Source organism: Neovison vison, chromosome 2 (assembly GCF_020171115.1).
Source record: "Neovison vison isolate M4711 chromosome 2, ASM_NN_V1, whole genome shotgun sequence".
Taxonomy (NCBI): domain Eukaryota; kingdom Metazoa; phylum Chordata; class Mammalia; order Carnivora; family Mustelidae; genus Neogale; species Neogale vison.
In genome coordinates, this window is record NC_058092.1 from 78,360,006 (window position 1) to 78,383,597 (window position 23,592).

Sequence of the window (23,592 nt, forward strand, 5' to 3'; positions counted from 1 at the left end):
TCCCCGAACACACAGTGGAAATGGTTACCAGAACCCTATCAGAGGGCCTTACAGATGAGGTGGCATTTGAGCAGAGGGGTGAGAGACAGCTATGAAAGAAATGCATCCCAGACAGAGGGGAGAGCGAGTGTAAAGGCCCTGCTGGGAGTACACTTTGTGTGTTCACAGAGCAGACTACATCCAGCACAGTTCGGCGGAGAGTATGGACACCACCCCCCAGCCAATCCGGGTTCAAATCCCTGCCCTGTCTCTTCCTACCAGTGTAGCTGTGGGGAGCTTACTAAATACCTCCAAGTCTCAGCTATAAGATAGAAATAATGATTCTATTTCCCTAACGGGGTTGTTACTAGAATTAAGTAAATTAGTAACACATAAAGTACTTAATACCTAGTATGTTCTTAGGTTTCAGGAAATGGTGGCTATGATTTTTAACTAGATCATTGATAACATCTATGTTCAAGACAATTTATTTTCAGTTTGATAGTTTTGAATCTGAGAGTTAAGTTATGCTGTTAGTTTTGTACATGGCCAATAACTTCCTCGTAAGCCTTCGACTTCCTTAGCTGGACTTCCTGTCCTGATGAGGAGGACTCTGTGGGAACCACACTGATGTTATCACAGAAGAGCAGGAGGCAAATCATTCTAAAATCCCTGTTACACTATTACAAATTATGCTCTTCATTCAACATAACCCCTATCTCCAAAAATCAGATGCTTCTTCAGAACTGTAACTCACGTCCCTTGGATTTAAGTCATTGGTTTCATAAAACAGATCTCACCAGTCTCGACTCCTCACTAGCATCACTGACAGAAGCTGGTGGTAATTTCAACTGCAATCCATCTTGAGAAGGGTTAAAACTTCTCTTCAAAATTAGGCATAATTTAATTTAAAAACAAAAAACCCTTTCTCTGTTGTCCTTTTGGATTAATCTTAGTGTTTCTTTTCAAAGAAATTAGAACATCAAAGCGAAATTCAGGAGTCATCTGGCCTGGCAGTCTCCAGATTGTTCCTTAGAGCACAGCCCTGAAGCAATCAGGAAGGTACGGTAAGTGGCCCTGGGGATGGGCCCAGAGCCAAAGGAAGATGTCAGGGCCACAGGAAAAATCCGCTCCTCTGCCCTAAACCCTCTCCCCCTGCTCTTTTCTTTAATGCTATGTTTACTTTTCATCTGTGCAACCCAATGGGTTAAAGGGCAAATCACAGGCAGAGACAAACCACAGCAAGCGCAAGCCTGTGAGAGGTAAACTGGGAATCTTCCCAAACCACTTGTAAGGCTGGGGAGAGCCCACGGTTGCTGTTTTCAGTCAATTAAAAAGAGGTCAATGTTCTAGTATGACAGGTCTTGAATGAGGCTTTTTAAACATCAGATTCTCCTCCTTCTAAACAGACCTGATAGTTTTCCCTTTGTAATGCCTTAAGTATACATTTAACTGGAGCTGTAAGAAATCCATGAGATCGTCTCATTCATTTATTCATCTAACAAGTATTTATCAAGTATCTGCTCCATACCAGCATTGCCCCAAGTACAGGGATTCAACAGGGAAAAAAAAACATAAAAAGCCCTGCCCCCTCATGGAGCTTACCTTCTAGTCAGAGGACAAATTATAAATATATGTAATTGTATATGAGATAGAGATAAATGCTAAGAAAACAAAACAGAGAAGAAGGAAAGGAAATTTGGGGGGTCCTTGGTCTGGTTTATTTCTTTGTTTAGGGTAAGGACCTACAGGAAGTAAACTGTAGATATCTAAGAGAAAAACATTCCAAGCAAAGGAAACAGCATATGCAAAGGTCCTGAGATAGCATGTCTTGCATGCTCAGGGAACAGCAAACGGGCCAGGATGCTGGAGCAGAGAGAGTAAGCCAGAGAGCACAACATTGAGGTTGAAGAGGTAATTGCCAAGGGAGTCATGGCTGGTTGTCTGCAGCTTTACAAATTATTCTAAAGATTCTGGCTTTTACACTGAGAAAGAAAGAATATTAGAGTATTTTAAGCAGAGGAATGACAGGATCTGGCTTTGGCTTTGTCAGATCCATTCTGGCTATTGGGTGGAATATATTGCAGAGAAGTAAGAAAGGAAGAACTACTCCCCAGCTATGTGATCCAGGTACCTGGCAGTTCTCATCTTCAGAGGGACTTGGGATTATTTCCAACAGTCACTCTAACCCTAAACCCTCTGATTCTGAGTTTATTTCCTTTGCATTTTCTATACAGTTACAGTTTATATCCACTGTAAGCCTCATCTCTCCCCAAACCTTTAGCTGAAGTGGAACTGAGATAAAGAATTCAATCTGACAATATATGTTATATGCCAAGCCCATGTCACACTTTCAAGGTACAGAGATGACGGGACTCGATCCTGCTCTAGGAAGTCCACAATCTGGCAGAGAAAGAAAAAAAGTTCTCGGGAGGTAGCAGAAATCCTATGAGAGAAATTAAGGGAACAACTAACCCACCTGCCAGGAGGAGCCACGTGTGGCTTCACCACACTGACAGCAGAGAGAGAAAGCCTGGATGAGAAAACAAGAGACCACCAGAGAAGGGAAGGGAGGGGACGCTAAAAGAGAGACAAGTTCAAAGGCTTCGGAGCGTGAGAGCACATGGTACGCTCTGGAAACCATAAGGACTCTGGTATGAGCATAGTGAGGTTCAGGAAGAAGCAGAAAGAGAAATGGCCTGAAAAAGTAGGCTGAGGCTACGTTGTTAGTGGACATCTTGTGCCAAGGATGATGGAACAGCAGTGATTTTTATTTGTTTTTTAAAGATTTTATTTATTTATTTGACAGAGAGAGATCACAAGTAGACAGAGAGGCAGGCAGAGAGAGAGAGAGGGAAGCAGGCTCCCCGCCGAGCAGAGAGCCCGATGCGGGACTCGATCCCAGGACCCTGAGATCATGACCTGAGCTGAAGGCAGTGGCTTAACCCACTGAGCCACCCAGGCGCCCCCCAGCAGTGATTTTTAAAATGTAAGAAATGAAAACACAGATTTGTGTTATAAAAGGTACCAACCGGGGACGCCTGGGTGGCGCAGTTGGTTAAAACGACTGCCTCCGGCTCAGGGCGTGATCCTGGAGTCCCGGGATCGAGTCCCACATCAGGCTCCCAGCTCCATGGGGAGTCTGCTTCGCTCTCTGACCTTCTCCTCGCTCATTCTCTCTCTCACTGTCTCTCTCTCTCTCAAATAAAATAAATAAATAAATAAATAAAAAATAAAAGGTACCAACCGAAATGGATGAATTTTGAAATAGAGGTGTCGAAGCCAGGAAAATTAACTGAAGGACCTGCACAACAGTGCAGATGAGATGATGATTTGGGAATGGAGAAGAAAAGGTCAGCTGAGATCTGCTAAAAAGGTAAGTCCCGTCCGTGTGACTGGTCTTATTCAGCTCAGAGAAGTAAGCAGAAGGCAGTTTAGTGTGCCTGAGGCTCCTTGCTTGGTAACTGGTGCCATTTACTGACAGAGGAAATGAAGGATTGAGACTGTGGACCACAGAGAAATAGTGTGTTGGGTCTGGGACTTGGTTTAAACAGAAAGACCTACAGAACCACCAGGTAGCTGCTGGAAATAAGCGTATGAAATATAAAACTGGAAGTTACTGGCAGAGACGTGGCCATTGAGGCATGGAAATATGAACGACAAAAATGTAAACTGAGAAGAGAAGGGAAAGGGAAAAAAGAGAACCTTGGAGAATGCCAACACGTAGGGATCAAGCCCTGGAAAAGAAACCTGAAGAGAGATGGGGAAGAAAAGGGGAAAAGCAGAAGTAGTTGTTCTAGGGAAACTAAGATGATAAAACTCGGGGAAAGAGTTAAGCAGCAAAGGTCCCTGAGAGAGGACAGTGGAGATGCTGACTGAAAGCAAGCACAAATTTTGCACCTTGCACCTTTTCTAGCACCTTGGTACGCCTTCGTATGGTGGGTGTGGGAGCCTGCCTGCAGCCGGCTGAGGTCTTCAGCAGGAGGTGAGAAGAAATGAGCCAACAGCCAAATACCACGAGCCCCAGCAGACTGCCTTGTTACCAAAGATTCTGTACCATTAGGAAAGTTTTATTCAACACTCTGTGGAGGTGTAAGGTGTGAGAAACAGGAACTAAGATCTGCTGGGGGTGATCTTCTGGTAGCGCAAAGGAGATTTCTTAGGTAACACCTGGTTATCGTAGGACCACTAATCCTGAAACTAGCCACAGGCATTCAGAAAGCCTAGGTGCTTCTGACAAGGACTGAGGACACTATCTGCACCCACACATCACCCAAATTCCAATTAGGCTTCTCACCCCAACATCCTTAGCCTTTCTTCACCAGCAGAGTAATGTTCAGCAGCATTCGAGCCTGGTAAAAAGTGTTAGCAAAAACCCCACCGCACTGACTACCTGGTACGATGCTGGCCTCCATGACCGGACGCCATTTGGACTGGAAAAGCCTCTCCCAAACACACCAGCCATTGTCTGTCTGAGTACTCTGAGAAACAAAAAGGAGCTGAAGGAGAGGTTTTTAATCCCAAATTTATTCTTAATTTCCGATACAGAACACTTGAGAAAAATCTGAGAGCCAACCAGAAAGACTAACAGATTTCTTTTTTAATGTGCATCTACAGTCCGTTCTCCTTTACCCTCCACAAAAAAGCAACCCAACCCCCAAATGATCATTTTCCTTGGCTTAATTTCCCTATTTTTGTGATATATAATTGGAAACAGACTGCTTTTTCCTGGCTTCAGAGAACAGGATCTTTGGGGTTACAGGAGTTGCCAACTACAGAACCTCAGTCTTAGCATAGTTTCTTTTGCAAACCTTGTACCTATATACCTACTTAAAATAGATCTTAATTCCAAAGAAAACACTTAAATCCCTCATTATTATACAAAAGTTCATTTTGTCCTAATGAATTAGATGCTACCCTCCCTTTTCCACCCAGTTAAGCTAAAGAGAATCCTGCTCTGAGTTCAGTTATCTCCCATCTGAGCATTACCAAAAGCCCTACACCCACCAAGGTACCTAAATGGGATGCTTTTTGGAACTATTTTGAAGAATTTAGTAGGACTGATTCTACATGAAACTTTATTAGCCCACACACTGAATGTAATTAAAATCTTGAATATCTTAGAAAGCAAAACTCTAATAATGAAATAAAGACGCCACAAACTGAGAAAGGCACAACTCCAAGAGAAAAAAAAAAGTGAAAAGTATCAAGTAGGTCATCCTTCCCCCAGCTCCACCAATGGTTGGGGAACAATTATAATGGATGAATAGGACAGATACAAAAGAAAAGACTGGTGGATATTCACAAAGTTGGTTGTTATCCTAAGTAATTTTTTCATGATTCCCGTGGTATTTGATGAATACACAACAGGTAACAATCTCTATAAAGACAAAAGAATAAGAAAACTAAGGAATGTCTGCTAAGAAAGGCTTTTTGACAGAAAGAGACCAGCAATAGTAAAGATGCCCATTTAGAAGATCAGAAACTTCTCCCACACACATAGGGAACACCTTACAATGTAATAATGCAAAATGTATGTAATGAGTCAACGGTGCTTTCCCTCAAAGCTTAAGTTAATTCGCCAGCCAACTGCACATTCTAATACAACAAAATGAGACATTCTTTATGGACACTCAGAAGAGAGTTTTGTGTTTGAGTATGTTTTGTTCTAAAGAAAAAATAGAAAGAGATCACTCATAACAACACAGGCAGTGCCACACAGAAGACACAGGGCTTTGAGATTGGAATCTAAGAATTTCACTTAAAATAACCTTCCAATTACTTAAAAAAAAAAAAAAAAAGCCACTTTCTGCTCCAGCAATCATCATACAGTTAATTATGAAATGAAATTTGCAAATAGGCAGCAGTGTATTTTTGTATCCAATGACCAATTTCACACTGTCAAAATACATAAATCACTAAAAATGCTAACAGAATTATACTCCCAAAAGGAAATCTTTTCACATAACAAACTGAATTAAGCATTCATCAACTTCCCGTTAGTAAAAGAATAAATAAGAATTAAAAAAAGAAATCCAAAGTTCTCCTAGACCATCCACCTAGTCCTTGGTGTTCTTACCCATCAGTGGTGGTTAGTCATCAGACGTAAAAAGCTGCAGACCTTCTCCCAGGGCAATCCAATCAACAGGAAAGCCCAAGGACGAGTATCTATAAAACTGTTTTCTAAAGATCATTTTCTGAAGGACTAACTAACTTAAATGTGTTTTTACAAATGTTCCATTTGCAATTTCACACAAAATCCTGACCTTCAGCATGTACCAAGGAAATGAATTATGTACTTGGAAGGACAAACAAGCAGACGCTTCCTTCTCTACAAACAGCACCCCATTCTGACCCCCTTTCCCTTGGAGCCCAGCGTCCAAGAGATAGGGAGAGTATATGCTTCTGTATTACCATCCTTTTTCATAAAGTAAAGATAGAGATAACATTTTAGATTTAATTCTAAATTATTACTATGGCAACAATTTAACATTAAATCCTAAAAATGAACTTTGCTATACTCCACTCTAATTCAGAGTCCTCGTGCCAGACTCGAAGGTTTCAGCACCAACATCAGTTTTAATCTTTTTTCCCCTACGATTACGTTTAAGCAGGAGATACCAGGATGGCCTAAGGGCATGACTCTAGGGCTCTTATTTCAGACCTTCAGTAATAATCTCAATTTTAAAAGATATCATGCCTTGTAAGTATGCCCTTAGTTATCCTCTTCCGAAGTCTTAAAGGTTGGCCTAGAAAACCAAAGAAAAAATGCACAAGGTCCAAATCAGAGTGGCCTCAAGAGAATGTTTACAAATGTTGTTTCAAAAACTAAATATTGGCACACATCTTGGTTGAGAGATAAAAATCATTACTCTCCCTCTGAAGAAGGAAAAATATTCAGAAATCTGTGCTAAATCTTAAGCACGGGCTTTGCAAACAGAGAAAATAAGGCTCAATGTCGGTTAACAAACAAATGTTTTATTTCAAAAGATATAAAACAAGAAATCTAGAAATGGACAGAGCCCAGGAAATGGACCTAGATCATTTTTTTATAAAGTCCTTCTAAGCTGTGTTGATTTATTTCAGCTTGACTGGAAACCAACCAAATTAGCAATAGCTTATATTTTATGAAATGCTATAAAGAGACAATGCTGACATTCCAAGTGTTAACTCTGAAGATGTGGAAACAGAGAAATTACTGCCACGGATCTTGGTGCAGTAATTTTCTTTAAAAGCTACAAAAGCTCTTACTGAAACAGTTAAAGGCTAACTTGTGGAAAGCTACCTTTTCTTAACACCTGGATTTGCTTATTTACATTCCAAACTGTCCATATTTCTAGAGGTGATACAAGCTTACTTACAAGGTAAAGACCCCTAAAAGCATTTACTTGAGTTATGCAAATTTCAAAAGGTATTTAGTATTAAGTTTCAAAATTTCAGAAGTTAAAAATCACCAGGAAAATGGGGCGCCTGGATGGCTCAGTGGATTAAAGCCTCTGCCTTCGGCTCAGGTCATGATCCCAGGATCCTGGGATCCAGTCCCGCATGGGGCTCTCTGCTCAGCAGGGACCCTGCTTCCTCTCTCTCTCTGCCTGCCTCTCTGCCTACTTGTGATCTTTGTCTGTCAAATAAATAAATAAAATCTTAAAAAAAAAAAAAATCACCAGGAAAATGCTCCAATGTACAAAAGTGATAAAATCATTTTCAAACAGCTGTTAAGATCAATTAAAGAAGAAAAGGGGGATAACTGTCCTCATTAATTAATGAACCTGACAATTATAATAAGATTTTGTCCAACAGCAATCAAGGGAAAAAAATATTTTCAAGATGAGTTATCCAGAACAGAGGTAATTCAAAAAGATGACAGCAAATTCACTCAGAAAAAAATATTACAACAATAGCAATACTTACCAGTCATCCTCTAAATTCTAACTGTTCTGTTAGTCTTAAATGTAAAGTCAGGACTTTCCAGATTTATCATCCCAGGAAATCAGTGGTCACTTAAGTACTAAATAAGTCAGTGGTGACCACCTTCGCAGTGCCATACTCAAATTCCTAGGCCGCTTAGGTCCAGATTCTGCCCTTCAGCAAAGTCACCTGACTTTTACAAGAAGCAACTCAGTTTGCATGCAAAAGGGAAAGATTAATTCCTTTGAGACTTAAAAAGAATAGGACAATACCTTCTTTTAAGCAAATCCATTCTGTCAATCTATAAAGGCTTTCCAAGACAAAGCCTTAGGAAGCCTTAAGGCATCTTGGCCTCCAGCTTTAAGAGGCTTGAAAGAGGACAGCTAATTTGCCAAACTGCAAGACCAGGAACCAGAAGCCTATTAAGGGCAGGGGGCTGAAAAATGTTGCTGAAGAGCGCAGTACATCAGAGCATGGAAGACTAAGTTAAATCATAAGTAAGATGCTACCCTGAAGGAATTATTGCAATGCTGAGATTTATAAAGAAGGGACGAAATTTGAAAGCTATTTTTTTTAAGTTGTTTTTTAAAAGGATCCACATGACCTTAGCCTGCTAAATGAAATAAAGTCAAAACTACCTGATACACAAGAAACAAGAAAGGAAACTGGCCTACAAAACTGCAGGCAAAGACTGAAAACTTTTTCCAAAACTGTTTTAGGGACACCTGAGTGGCTCAGTCAGTTAAGCGTCTGCCTTTGGCTCAGGTCATGATACCAGGGTCTTGGGACCCAGCCCCACATCAGGCTCCCTGATCAGCCAGGAACATGCTTCTCCCTCTCCCTGCCTCTCCCCTGGCTTGTGTGTATGCACCCGTTTTCTCTGTCAAATAAATAAAATCTTTAAAAATAAATAAATAAATAAAACTTAGTTTTACTGTATTTCCAAGCATGTTAATTCTTAAAAATATTTATATTATATTTATAAGAATGAGTGTCTACGGACACATCACACCTTTACTAGACAAACAGGATACTTCTGAACTATTACTGTTTACTAAAATATAAGCCTCTGAAGAATGCCCAGAATTGCTGTTATTCAGTACTGTTATTGCACGTGGAAGATGTTGATCAAGAATGATAATGACAGGGGGCGCCTGGGTGGCTCAGTGGGTTAAGCCGCTGCCTTCGGCTCGGGTCATGATCTCGGGGTCCTGGGATCGAGTCCTGTATTGGGCTCTCTGCTCAGCAGGGAGCCTGCTTCCTCCTCCTTCTCTCTCTACCTGCCTCTCTGCCTACTTGTAATCTCTCTCTGTCAAATAAATAAATAAAATCTTAAAAAAAAAAAAAAGAATGATAATGACAGGATTCTAAGTGCACCAATCTCCTTGAGAACAAATTCACTACGTCCAATTTTCTACAAAAGACAAAATGAGGATCATTAAAAGATTCACAATGAAACTTTTCGGACTCCCAGTTCTCCTAGATAACTTGAAATATTATTCAAAGTGCACAAAAAATCATCTTAAAGACACTTCTTAGGGAAAACAAATGGCAAAAACCACGTGCAAGTGTATTTAATGTCTGTCCAGCCACCAGAGTTCTTGACATATGTCCAACATACAGGCTTGGTCCTCAAGGTCATTCTTATTGTAATCAATTGAAATTAAATGCAGCTTTCCACTGTAAACTCAGAAAGCAACTTGGTGATTTTGCTAGATAAAGCCACAACATTTTCCATTTCTGAAACGTATGTTGAACACCCTAAAAACTGGTTTAAGTGCCTAATAGACATCAATGGTGTGTTATACTCCCCCTATTGGCTAATACTCAAAATAACAATGAATTCCCCAGAGGTTGCCTTTCAAGTGCTGGGGTTCAAAATAAGTTGGAGATTTTTATATTTAAAAACATGAACTGGATCAACAGTTGTTAAGCAAAGCTGCCATGTAATGGTCTGATTCCATCAAAACAGGAAAAATTAAAGCTGACAAATGACAAAGACAAACTGAAGGGCTGAAAATATGCTGAAGCTTGAAACACTAAACAATGCAGAATTAAAGCCAAAAGCAGAGAACACCAAGAAACAGAGCAACATCCTTTAACTGACACAATGGCATGAAATCCATTTCATTTTAATAGCCCTTAAGGGGGTAAGAATTATTTCCCTGCCTCCTGTGCCAACCCCAAGCTGTTTCCTAAGGAAGCCAAGTAACTCTGACAATGTGTAGAGAATAAAAGAAATTAAGAATAAAGATTCATATTAATAGTAATCAGGGTTCTGTTTTTAATTACTTGGATTCAGTTTCGGAGCTGCAATGTGGCACCCCAGTAAGCACATCACCTAAATTAATCACAGATACCTTATTCCTGTTTCAAGGGATATGTCCAACTAAAATGGAAAGCTGAACAACGTGGGAAGACGCCTGGGCTCACCGCACCCAAACCTGACTGCACTTGCGGCACTCGGTGACTCAACTAGCTCTGGAGTCAGAACAGAAAATAATGGGTTGGGGCACCTGGGTGGCTCAGTGGGTTAAGCCGCTGCCTTCGGCTCCGGTCATGATCTCAGAGTCCTGGGATCGAGTCCCGCATCGGGCTCTCTGCTCAGCAGGGAGCCTGCTTCCCTCTCTCTCTCTGCCTGCCTCTCTGCCTACTTGTGATTTCTCTCTGTCAAATAAATAAAAATAAAATCTTTAAAAAAAAAAAAAAGAAAATAATGGGTTAGCTGGAGCAAGTAACTAACCTCTACAGTCTCATCTGAGAAATGGGGCTGATAGTGTTTTAACCACAGAGCTGGTGTGAAGTTTAAGTGGTCCGCAAGGCATACAGGAGAGTGATTGATACACAGTTTGGGCTCAATGAACGTCAGTTATCATTGTTCAAGAGAAATAGCTGATTTCACAGTGAAGTAACTGCGCCTTACAGTACCATTTCAGGATAATTAAAAAGTCGTGACCAGTGCTTGGTTCCTTATAGAGACTTCTTTCCACCCAGACCGCTCACTTTTCTTCTAAGGGAGATGTTCAGAAAACCCACGGTTCCCCCCTCGCAGGCTGTCACTGCTACCATCCTTTACCCTCTTTGCTCGTCTCCCATCACCTCTGGGCTCAGGACAAGCAGTTCTAACACTTGCTCGGCGCTAGTACTTTACATATATTAAATCATTCAATCCTCACAGTGACTTTATGAGACCTATTATTATCCCCATTTCCCAGCTAAGGAAATGAGCGATTTTCTTCTCTCAGCTCTTTTAGAACACACTAAATCCATTAGGTTCCACTGTGCCAAGGTAATCCACGCCTGACAATGCCTGCAAAGTGGGCAAATGCCCCATAACAAGTCTGCAAGCAGATTCTTCTAGCAACAGCCCAAAGACTTCCAGTTTGTTCTAATCAAATGAACATGCTAAGAGAACCCTTCAAAATGAACTGGGTACTGGGCTAATCTGTTAGCAGGGGGGAAACGTTCTATGCGGGGCTCCGGACTGCAGCGCTGCTCTCCGCGCCACCACACGGGGAGGGCGCCTGCTGCGGGGAGCGCTGCTCACGTCGGTGCGCTAGTCCCAGGGCGCAGCCTACGCAACGGCAACTGAGTGCAAACCCACAACAAACCTCTCCCACCACGCTGTCACGCGCCCAAGTGGAAGTGGTCCGCGCCCGGCGGGGGTCGGAAGAAACCGCGGAGAGGAAGAGAGAGGACAGGAGTCTTCCCCAGGACAGCGCATCGCCGCGAGCGCTGCCCACCCGACCCAGGACGGCCGCTCCCCACGCATCGCGGGCCACTGGTCCCGGCTCTTCCGAGAGTAAACACTGCCGGACCAACGCCGCCCTCCCGAGCCCGGGGGTCCGGGCGGCCGGTGCGACCCCGGCCGCGAACAGGCACGGAGCCTCGCGCAGCGCCGACAAGCACCGCGCAGCCTGCAGAGCCCGCGGCCGGAACCGGCGCAAGGCTAGTGGCGCGGGCTGCAGCGCCGCGGGGCCGGGCCCGCACGTACCTCGGAGGCGGCGTGTCAGGCGGAGATCCACCCGCCGCAAGTTGGAAGAGAGCAGAGGAAAGTTTCCCCGCCCAGCGCTCGGCGGCCGCGAGCTTCGGCAGCTGCTGCGCCGCGGCACAACTACGCCATCCGGACCCGCCGGGACTTTCACCTCCTGCAGGGCGCTCCGGGAATCGCCCAGGGAAAGCGACCGGGCACGAGAGCCGCCGACGTCCCTCCCTCACTCACTGAGGAGAGGAAAGCGCCGCTCTGCGTCCCCGAAACCCTCGATTACCCCCATCGGGCCGACCCAGCGCACTCGCTCTGCCTCACACACACGCGCGGGCGGGGACGGGCAAGACGCCACAGCAATCAGCGCGCGGGGGGAAGGGCGCTCCTCCGCCGCCGCCCCACCGAGGGCTCCGCGCGGCCCGGAGACTCCTCCTCCCGCCTCCCGCCTCCTCTCTCCTCCCCCTTTTCCTCCCGAGCTGATGGATGAGTCCCGAGCGCTGCTGGAGCCAGCGTTTCCCCTCGGGCTGAGGAGGGAGGGAGGAAAGGAGCACCACGAACGCGCGGGCTGCTACGCGCCCGAAGTGGGGCGGCGAGTGGTGTCTCAGTCCTGGGGGCGGTGAGTGGAGATAGGGGGACGCGGACGCCAGAGGCAGGGATCCGCTCCCTCAAAAGTAGTTTGAAGAACTACGTCCTTCAAACTTTCCAGGTCTCTGGAGGCGTTGGGTTTTTATTTGGTTTACTTCAGTCTTGATAATAAAAATTCTAAATCTTCCAGTAAACTGATCACACCTTCTTGCCCACTGCTTAGCAAAGCCCGCCACCACACACACACACACACACACACACTCATTCATTCTGTCCCTGTTTGTCTTTCCCACCTCTAATCCTGCTAGTTATCTCAAGATGCGCTCTGATGCTGGGCGCCGGTGGGGTCTTGCCTCCTCCTCTAACAGCGGAGAGCGCCTTACCCAGCCCTTCTCCCTGCTCGTTAAATAAATGAATACAAAGGAGCTAGGTCAGCTTTGCCAGCTATCCTAACAGGGGCACGACGAAGGGGCAACTTCTGCGTCCCTACCTGCGCCTGTGAATTGTGTACTGCAAGAGGGACGATTGCAGTAAGCAGAATCCCACTTTGATTCTCTTGCTTACACCTCGTTTTCCTATTAAAAGACAAGACATGTTCGAGAAGTTTCTGACACTGGACTTCCACTTGGACAAATTACTTAAAACTCTCCAAGGCTGTTTTTTCCTCTGCAGAACGAGGATCTTGGCCCAGGAGGCCTCTCCCAGCTTTAAAGTCCTCTGGTCCCGGGCCTTTTATATACTGGAATGGAACAGAGAAGTTTCTTGTACTATTGCTTATATTATTATTTGGAAAGTTACTCGATTTCTCCACTTTGAAAGAAGAGGAAGTATTTCCAACCCTCTTTGTCTTGTACCTATACATAGGGAATCCAGGAGATACTTTTATAAAGGTCAAATCATCTTTGATTACCTGACTTACTTTAAACCTCCTCCATAAGCCATTCCTTCCTTGCCAATATTTATTGAGCACCTACTGCTTGAGAGGGTTGAACTAGGCCTTGGAGATATACATAGTCATAAAACCCCTAAGGTAAAAACAGCCTGGTAAAGTTAGCCTCAGCTTTGATATATTCTCTCTAGATTTAAGGCCTTAGATTTCCCACAGACTCAAATTACATAGTATTCATGCTTCACGTTGTCAGGTTTTCCTTTCAAGTGCAGACATGAACACTTGAATTGGGTGTGAATATCTAATCCTACATTTAAATGTATCAATCATGTTACAGTTTTCTAATTTTGTTTTCTTTCTTTCCTTCTTCCTTTCTTTCCTTCTTCTTCTTCTTCTTTTTTTTTTTTTTTTTAAAGATTTCATTCACTTATTTGTAAGAGAGAGAGGGAGAGTGAACACAAGCAGAGGGAGAAGCAGGCTCCCAGGTGAGCAGGGAGCCTGATGCAGGTCTCATCCCAGGAACCTGGGATCATGAGCTGAGCCAAAGGCAGAAGCTTAACAGACTGAGCCACCTTCTAATTTAATTTCTAGGCATCCCTTTAATGTGTTTTTTTTTTAAAGTTTTCTGTTTGCTTGTTTGTTTTTTAAGTAAATTCTACTCTAACTCTACACAACTTTGAGATCAAGAGTCACATGCTCTACTGACGGAATCAACCAGGCACTCCAAGGCTTTCTAATTTCTCAATAAAATGGCATGGTAGAAGAAGAGAGAGAAAAACCAAGTCCTAAGTAATTTAATTCTTAGAAGTGTCTTGTTTTTAGAGAGTGAAGTCACTGTTCACAATGGAGCCAGATTCTCAATAATTTAACTATCAACATCTATAGAACTATTGCTCTGTGTCAAGCAGAGTCCAAAACATTCTATACACATGAATATATTTACTCCTCACAGATCTATAAGACTATATACAAACCGAGGCCCAGATACAAACCTACATATATACTGAGGCCTTATAACTTGTAACGATAGCATAGCTAATAAGTGGGAGGTCCAGGATTCAAACCTACATCTATTTAGTTCTGAGCCCAAGTCTTCAACTCCCAGAGCATACTGCCCCCAAAAGCTTTACATATTGACAAAATGAAAGGTTTGAGGGATTTGGGGCTGGTTGGGGTGTGTGTGTGTGTGTGTGTGTGCACTGTTTCTTGGTTTGTTTGTTTTGTTTTGGTGGGGTGTTTTGGCAAAACATCTTTAAAATTCAAGGCTATTTAATTAGTTCAGCAGTTTAAATCGATGATATGGAAAAACACAAGAAATCACATAGGTAGTTACAAAACTGACAATGTCTAGAGGTATTTTCTCTTTAAGCCTTTACACTAATAATGTGATATTATTTTCATAAATCCAGAAACCTAAAGCATTGAGCAAAACTTTAAAATAAACTTACATTTTTGGTTCCCCGGCAAAGTTCTAAAAAAAAGATTCCCCTACCTTTTATTAATGACAATATTAACTGATTTGGGGGGAATGAATCTACTCCTTTCATTGGTTAAAATCAGGACTGCAACCAACTTATAGCATTTGTCATCATAATATACAAAATTGCTTTGATCCAATGTGGTATCTTGGTCATTTGTTCTGAACATTTTCAGAAAGAATTATAAGCAGAGGTCTTAAATAAAGAGGTACACTTTCTCACACTTGGATAAAAATGTGTGACAGCCAGAATCACACTAATTTACTGAGGCTGTGTTTCTCACAAGGAACCATCCCACCTACAGGTGTGGAATGACTCATTTTAAGAGGACTCATATTTAGTGACTTAGCTCCATATACTGTTGATTAGCAGACAACTGAACAAATTCATACAAATCTGTTTATGTTCCTTATAGAAGCAAACACCTCAAATTTCTGAAAATCGTTAGAAAATCATTTGGTTTTTCTTTTTTATAAGATCCTCATGCTTTGCATGTGCTTTGCACATGGCAAATTCTAACTTACTAAATCCTTATAATAGCCCTAGTATCCTTATTTCACAGATGAGAAGACATGCACAGAGAGTTTAAGTAACTTGTCCAAAGTCACATGACTAGCAAGTGGCCGAGCTAGGTCCCCTGGTCCCAGAGTCTGCTCTGAACCTGCACTTTGGGATGCAGCAGGTGAAAGAGAGCACCCTTCCAGGCATAGAAAGTCTTATTTCTTTAGGTTCAATTCTTTAAAAGTTTCAAAAGGTAAAAACAAAAGTTAGCGTAGGAGAAATATTACTCACTACCACCACATAAAAACAGATTACTTTCACCCAGTGAAGAGGGGAGAAGGGACCCTAACTCTAAAGGTTGTCTGAAACAGCCAACATCTTGGAGGCAATTGCGTAAATATTAAGAATGTGTGACAGAACACGAACCATATGTTCTGTAAGAGTTGTGACAGGACACTGGTCTACAAACTACAATGTGTGCTCCTACTTTCCGCTTGGTTGACCTATTACTACAGACAGCTTTACTACCTTGTTTCTAAAAATCGCCTATAAAGATTCCAATTCATACCCGAAGGTGTTTTCCATATCGACATAATCTAAGGCCATAATCTAAAGCCACATTTTCTATATCTATACCCAAGGTTAGAATTTGGTTCTCGCTAATGAAATTTGCGGCTGGCCCATTTCAAATTAATGAGAAAAAAGTACTGTCAGATGAATCTGTATGCAGAGCAGAGCCCAAAACAGATACCTGATTCAGGCCATAGAGAATTTAGAAATAAAAATCCAAAGCAAAGTCCCTTACAATAACCACACAGTTCCTGCAAACTTGTCATTTCCTGTGCCAGTGCAGGAACCTCCAATGGAGGCTTCCACAATGCACCTTCAATTTCCCCCTCGGTAGGGCTCCTGACAAAGCAGGAAGCCTCACACCATTTCAAAGTAACAGCAAAAACCCCAATTGCTGTGGTCTTAGCTCTGTAGGGGATGTGGCAGAGTGCCTGCTGCCCCCTCTCTGGACTTCACCCTGGCCCCCACCCCCATAGCCGCCCTGCAGAGAACTTTTGTTTTGGTCTGGAGAAGAAAAAAAAAGACAAACTAGGACATGTTATTTTATGTGGGACACCAAAAAAAGACAAGGATCAGAACATATATTATTTTCTGTGAGTATTACAAATCTCATCGCCTTCAGTTTAACAAATACAAGAAACTCTACTAAAAATACCCCTAATTTTTCAAATACTCCAATTTTAAAACTATTATTGCTATTGTTATTGACCTTCTGTTATTACTGTTGTTATTACTGAGCTCTTACTCTGCCCAAGGCCTTGTTTTAAGTTTGGCCTTACAAAATTCATTTCCAAACATATTTTGAAAATGGAGATTTCCATGTATTCATTACAAAATTACCTGTTATAATATTTCTTTAGGTCACTCACTGTTCTTTTAATACGTAATCTAAGCAGGAGAGTTTCCCAACTAGGTCCTGCAGACACATTCTTTTGATTTCAGTAATGAGTTCAATAAGAAGTTTGTTTTTATTTTGCATTTTTGTTTTACCGATAATGACTTTAGTTTTCTTAAGTCAGTGTTTTTCAAAGTGGGGAACTTATTCCCAGAGGTCTCTGCAAATTTTTTCTTTAAAATGAGTCCTTACATTGTTAACATTTGAGAAATGTGCTATAAAATTTTTAATTAAAATTTCCTTTAAAGTTTCCTCAGCTTACTCTTACAATTTATGCTGCTTTCTGGAAGACGTTAGTTTCTTTTATGTTCCAAAAACCAACCAATATTCATTGAAATTAAGTGGTAAAAGATGCATATAGAGGTGACAGGAACTATAATAAAAAGATAACTAAGAAAAAAAATATATCACATGTTAACTATCAAATGTGGCTGTGAGTGTTAGGAAAATTGAGATGATCAGAGCAAGGCAAGAAGTAAGCTGAGGATTCAGTGGATGCAGACAATGGAAAGAACATTCTGAACAATGACAAAGGAATGCTAAGACTATAAAGCAGGCGTGCCCCAGAGACTGGTCCTAAGAAAGAAGCTAGAATAGGAATGGACTCTTCTGGACCTGGGTGGCTCAGTCAGTTAAGAGTTTGCCTTCAGCTCTGGTCATGATCTCAGGGTTCTGGGATTAAGCCCCACATGGGGCTCCCTACTCAGCAGAGAGTCTGCTTCTCCCTCTGTCTGTGACCCTCCTCCCTGCTTTTTCTCTCTCTCTCTCTCAAAAAAAAAAAAAAAAAAAGAATGGATTCTTCACTTTCTTATAAAAGATTATAGGGGCCTTACTGTCCTGTTTCCATCAGTCTCCATAAAAAATCCAAGGTTTCTGGGGCCTCTGGGTGGCTCAGTTGATTGAGCAAACTCCTGTTGGTTTTGCCTCAGGTCATGATCTTGGGGTCACGGGATCAGGCCCCACATTGGGGCTCACGTTCAGCCCCATAATAGCTCTGCCCTCAGCGGGGAGTCTGCTGGAGATTCTCTCTCCCTCTACACCTATCCGCCCCCCCACCAGTCGCCTCACCCCGCTCATGCTCTCTCTTTCTAAAATAAATAAGTAAATCTTTAAAAAAAAAAAAAAAAAAAAAAAAGAACAAATCCAAGGCTTCTGGGTCATTGGCTTTTTACCCAGATTCTTAGCATCATATGGCACTCAACATCCCCTAACTTCATTCAATCTTTCTCCCTTTCTCAACCTCCAGTTTGCTGTCTGAAATTTATGACAAATTAACAGTAAAATCCCTTGTACTTTTACTTCTGGAAAACTCTGGGCCCTCATTTCTTTGACTTTCTCCTTTCCAGTGACCTGCTCTTCCACCCTACTGCAGTACCATGATAATGTCTGGGTCTTTTCATCAGAAGTAACTGCTCCACCTCCCGAATCTCAGTTTCTTCTCTTTTCTTTCTTTCTTTCTTTTTAAAGTTTTATTTATTTATTTGAGAGAGAGAGAGCACAAATAGAGGGAGCAGAAGAGGGGGAGGGAGAAACAGACTGCCCACTGAGCAGGGAGACCCATGTGGGGCTGGATTCCAGGACCCCGAGATCATGACCCTAATGGAAGGCAGACATTTAACCAACGGAGCCACCCAGGTGTGCCCCCGCCCTGAATCTCAGTTTCAAGTATTGCTCTCTGACCCCTGGTCTTTATTGTTCCAACTCATGACCTCTAGTATGTTGACTCTGACAATTCTAATGATCCCCACCAGGATCTGTAACCCATTATCCCTACCACTCTTTCACCATCCACAACCATGAGTGATCTCACTTTAAATTTAAGACCATAGTCCTCAACGGGTTCTTTTTTTTTTTTTTTTTTAAGATTTTATTTATTTATTTGACAGAGAGAAATCACAAGTAGATGGAGAGACAGGCAGAGAGAGAGAGAGAGGGAAGCAGGGTCCCTGCTGAGCAGAGAGCCCGATGTGGGACTCGATCCCAGGACCCTGAGATCATGACCTGAGCTGAAGGCAGCGGCTTAACCCACTGAGCCACCCAGGCACCCCCCTCAACGGGTTCTTAATGGTGCTCAGCAATCCTATTATATTTTCCTTATTAGCTCGCTCTCTTATTCTCCGATCTTCATACCTTCCACCTCTACTTGAACTCAATTGATGACCTTTCTTCATAATTTACTAAGAATACTGAAGAATATTGAAGCCCTCAGAAGAAAATATCCTCACCTTCCAATCACCACATCTGCCAATTTATCTGTGTCTATTCTTCTCTGCTCTGCTTTCTTTCTGTAACTGCATAAATTCATCCTGCTCCCTCGATTCCATTCCTTTAACTCCTTAAGGAAACCTATAGTAATTCCTCTTTCACCTGTATCCTCAGTTTTCTCTCTCTCTTATCATTCTCATCAACTTAAACTTTCAAACTTACTATAACGTTTCTGATTTTAGAAAATCTTACCCAACCCCTCATACACACCTCATCCCTATTTCTCTACTCCTCTTATAGTAAAACTCCTCAAGAGGAGTGTCTACATTTGTTGCCCATTTTTCTTTACCCATCATTTCCTCCTCAACTAGGTCCAATCAGATCACCCTTGTCAAGGTTACCCTGTAGCCAGATCAATGGCAAATTCTCACTTTTCATCTTATTTAACCACTCGATAACTTATGACCCAGGAGCTCCCTTTCTCGTCCTAGAGACATTTTATTTGGTGGCTGGGATATGGAGCATTAGTGGTTTCTCTCTTAATCCACCTGCTGGTCCTTCTATGCTGCCTCCTTGTCTTGCTCCCAGAACCAAAATGTTGGCTTGTCCAAGGGTAAGGTCTTTGATCTCCTTTTCTTCCGTTGAGACTCTCTCTGAAAGAGAGATTATTCTAGATTATCATCTACAATCATCTCTTTAAGTATATCTACACAGTGTTGATTTTCCAAATTTTATCTGTGGTCTAGACCTCTTTCCTGAACTCCAGACTCACGTATACAGTTAAAATTTCAACATCTCTCCTCAATTTGCTCAGTAGAAAAAATCAAACATTTGCTCTTCCTTCACATGATTACTTCCCATTATTTCTCTTATAATTAAAATACCATAGGGGCGCCTGGGTGGCTCAGTGGGTTAAGCCGCTGCCTTCGGCTCAGGTCATGATCTCAGGATCGAGTCCCGCATCGGGCTCTCTGCTCAGCGGGGAGCCTGCTTCCTCCTCTCTCTCTCTCTCTGCCTGCTTGTGATCTCTCTCTGTCAAATAAATAAATAAAATCTAAAAAAAAAAAGTTTAAAATACCATAATCTGTAAACTATACCATTTTTTTTTACCTATACAATTGTGATCACCCTAGTCTCCCTGCTTCTAATTTTGCTTCCCAACCAGTAACATTCACACACGCACATATACATACTTACTCAGTGTTCTTTTTTTTTTATGATTTTATTTATTTATGTGACAGAGAGAGAGTACAAGTAAACAGAGCAGCAGGCAGAGGGAGCAGGAGAAGAAGGCTCCCCACTGAGCAGGGAGCCTGATGTGGGACTCAATCCCAAGATCCCAAGATCATGGCCTGAGCCGAAGGCAGATGCTTAACTGACTGAGCCACCCAGGTGCCCCTACTCAGTACTTTCTGTGTACAGTTCACATTAGTGAATAATCTGGCCCATCCTTAGAGCAGGCTTCCTGTGTAAAATCACATAAGACTATCGGCATCGTAAGACAGGAACCACGGCTATCCTAATCAACCCTGTATTCCCTGCTCCTGGCATGTCTTGCATCTAATAGGTATCCAATAAACATAACCAAAATAATGAATGACTTCATTCCACAGACAGAAACCCACAGCTGAAGGAACAGTGAGATTTTATAATGACCATTGAGAGAGTGCATCTCTGAAGTTTCAATAAGAGAGACTGCATCACCACCCCCCCAAGGGCTTTGGAGGGTGATGCAGGCCAGGACTTGAGAGACAGCAGAAAACATTGAATCTAGAAGAACTGGCCTCATTTTGTTCAGACTGGAAGCAAACACATGATATAAACATGAATGAAGCTTGACCTGGAAGCCAGAGGTTCTAGCATGAGGAAGGGGCTTTCTGATCTCAGTCAGACACATTAACACCGAGCAGATAAACCAAAGTCCCAGACCAGAGTACGTAAGCATACTGACTAAAGTTAGCTGAAAGGAGAGAATGAGTCAACTGCCACGAAAAGTAGAAACAATAGGTAATGCCTTAGCATATCATTCTTAGAGAGCTAGAGATAAAAATCTTAGTGTCAGAGATAAAAATTATCATACTACTATCATCCTTGCTGGAAAATGCTGGCCATCTTGAAATGCTAAACTAACAGAGAAAAAGCAGAATATAAAGGGTCTTTGGCTCCTCCCCAAGTGTGAGAGAAAGGAAGGAAGCATTCATTAACTTTAAGTCTCCTCCCTTCCCACTCACCTTTTCCCTCAAAGAAAGGACAACATACTTCTTTGCCTCTGGTCCCCTACACTACACAGTCCCACTAGTACTGCCTTCAGTTCTCTCTACGGAATGCTGAAACAGCTTTAACTTTGTTTAAAAAATCAAGTGAACTAAAAAAAAGAAAAAAGAGAGAGAGAGAGAGAGAACTAATTGTTCAGGCCCTGTTTAAAACTCAAAAGCTTCAGAGGGTTTTGTGCATTCTGTAAGGTTTTTTGTTCCTCTTCTTTTCTCTTTTTCTTCACCAAATTTTCTCTTGCTTTTCCTTGAATGTAATTTCACTAAATTTAAACACATAAGCAAAGTATATACATTTGTGGCATTCATGCACATTTGTAAAAACTAACATGCAAGTCACTAAATTTTATAGATTTTTTTTTCCTCATATGAATTATTTTTACAGTCTTTGCTTGTGCCAAGTGTCTTCAAAACTTCACCAGGTACTCTTTCAACTTTTCTCAGGGTCTGAAATTTTTCAAAATATGAAGATTGGAGGGAAGAAAACTTCCCTGGGAATGCTAAACTATAACTTTGCATTTGACCTGGAATAGTCTCAGATTTCAGTCCATTGGATAGAAATCTCTTTCAACATTTTTTTCCAGAGAGCAAAGTGGTATGTATCTTTAAAAAAAAAAAAAAAAAAAAAAGATAGACTGAGGCTCCCAAACTGGTTCTTCAGATATTTGACTTTTCTTAAATAACTCCGACTTTAACTCAGTTGGAATTTCAAGCAACACTTGAGTGTACTTGTATCCTTGCCTGGTTGCTTTTTCTTTCCTGTATTTTTGAACTAACCGGTATTTCAGCTTATAAGATTGTCTTTCAGAGTAGGATATAATGTTTTGGTTTTTGGTTTTTTATTGTTGTTGTTGTTTTTTTTCCATAAAGTTCTGCAGCTCTATAGCTTTTTATAGGTGTTGTTCTGACAAACGACTATAGCCCACTAAGGTATGGTATGGCATGTGGGTATTTATGTGGTGGCCTCGTAGCATCAACATATTCAGGGGGAGTATACAACTTGATGTGGGGAAGAGGTATATTAGCTGGGAAGGGTCATATGCCTGAAAAGCATATTTGGAAAAGCTTTGTTATCTTTAGGAAAACCTCATGTAGAAACACTAGAAAAGCATCACGTCCCAAGGGCTTAGATGTGGCACGGTTCTGGTTACAGCGTATTTTCCTTGTATATACTGGTCCATTAAGCTCAAACCAACCTCATAATTATGTGATTGTGACAAGATTAACTGGATGGACAATCCGAAAGTCCTGAAGGTCAACTGAGGGGCCTTCTATCCAATAATACTTTTTACTCTTCAGTTATTTTTAGGTTGGCTTGGTGAGAATGTGCTGTGCAGCTATGCAGGGATTATGAATGTTTTGTTCCAAGACCCATTTATGACTGTTGTTTGGGCTGAAATGTGCACAAGTTACCAAAACTAGGCACAAAGTAGGTGACTGATTTAAAAAAAAAAAAAAGAACAGTTCTTATTTATAAGAGATTTTCAAAATACAGAAAAATGCAAAGATTCTAATGAACACCCATGTATCAACACCCAGAATTGATCATTGTTAACATTTTAACAAATTCTTTGTCTTTCCATTTAAGAAACAAAACACTGCAGATGAAGTTAAAGTCTCCTAGACCGCCCCCTCAAATCCAGTCCAGACTGATTCAGAGGAAACCACTTCCATGCATTTAGTGTGTATCCTTCCAGAATGTTTTGTTATACTTTTACATATACATATGTGTGTGTTTTTATATAATATACATGCATATGTTTATATATAGAGAGAGCTATGCTTTATAATATGAATGTGTCTATTTTACATTACCTAAGTAGCATATAATCTAAACTTACTTTTCATTCAAAGCTCTGACTTTAAAATCCTTCTGTGTTGTGTAAGAGGACAGTTCATTTTTCTTAGCTGCTAGATAATATTTTACAGTATTTTTTTTAAAGATTTATTTATTTATTTTAGAGAGAGAGAGAGAGTGTGGGGTTGGGGGGAAAGGAGGGAGAGTCTCAAGCAGACTCCATGCTGAGCACAGAGTCCAACATGGGGTTCAGTCTCACAACCCTGAGATCACGACCTGAGCCAAAACCTAGAGTTAAGACACTTAACCTACTACAACACCCAGGTGCCCTGAGAGATTCTTATACCCATCTCTCTGTTCACATGCGCAACAATTTCTCTAGCCTGTGATGTATAATTAGAAGCGGAATGGTTGAGTTGAAAGGTATAACAATTAAAATTTAATAGGTATTATCAACATGAACTCCATAGGGATTACATTAATTTAGATTCCCTCTGTTGGAAAGAACTATTCTACTCATCCACATTCT

General features: G+C 41.7%; 1 protein-coding gene across 2 annotated transcripts in view; it reads right to left on the reverse strand.

Moving 5' to 3' along the window:
* Positions 1-12,247, reverse strand: part of TGFBR3 (transforming growth factor beta receptor 3) — a 200,053-nt gene extending 187,806 nt beyond the window's left edge. Inside the window, exon 1 of one of the 2 annotated variants that reach the window (XM_044238675.1) lies at positions 11,882-12,247. The gene's annotated coding sequence lies outside the window, so the exon portion shown is untranslated. The remainder of the gene's footprint in view (positions 1-11,881) is intronic. The other variant, XM_044238674.1, reaches the window with a different exon arrangement.
* Between the last annotated feature and the right edge of the window lie 11,345 nt (positions 12,248-23,592).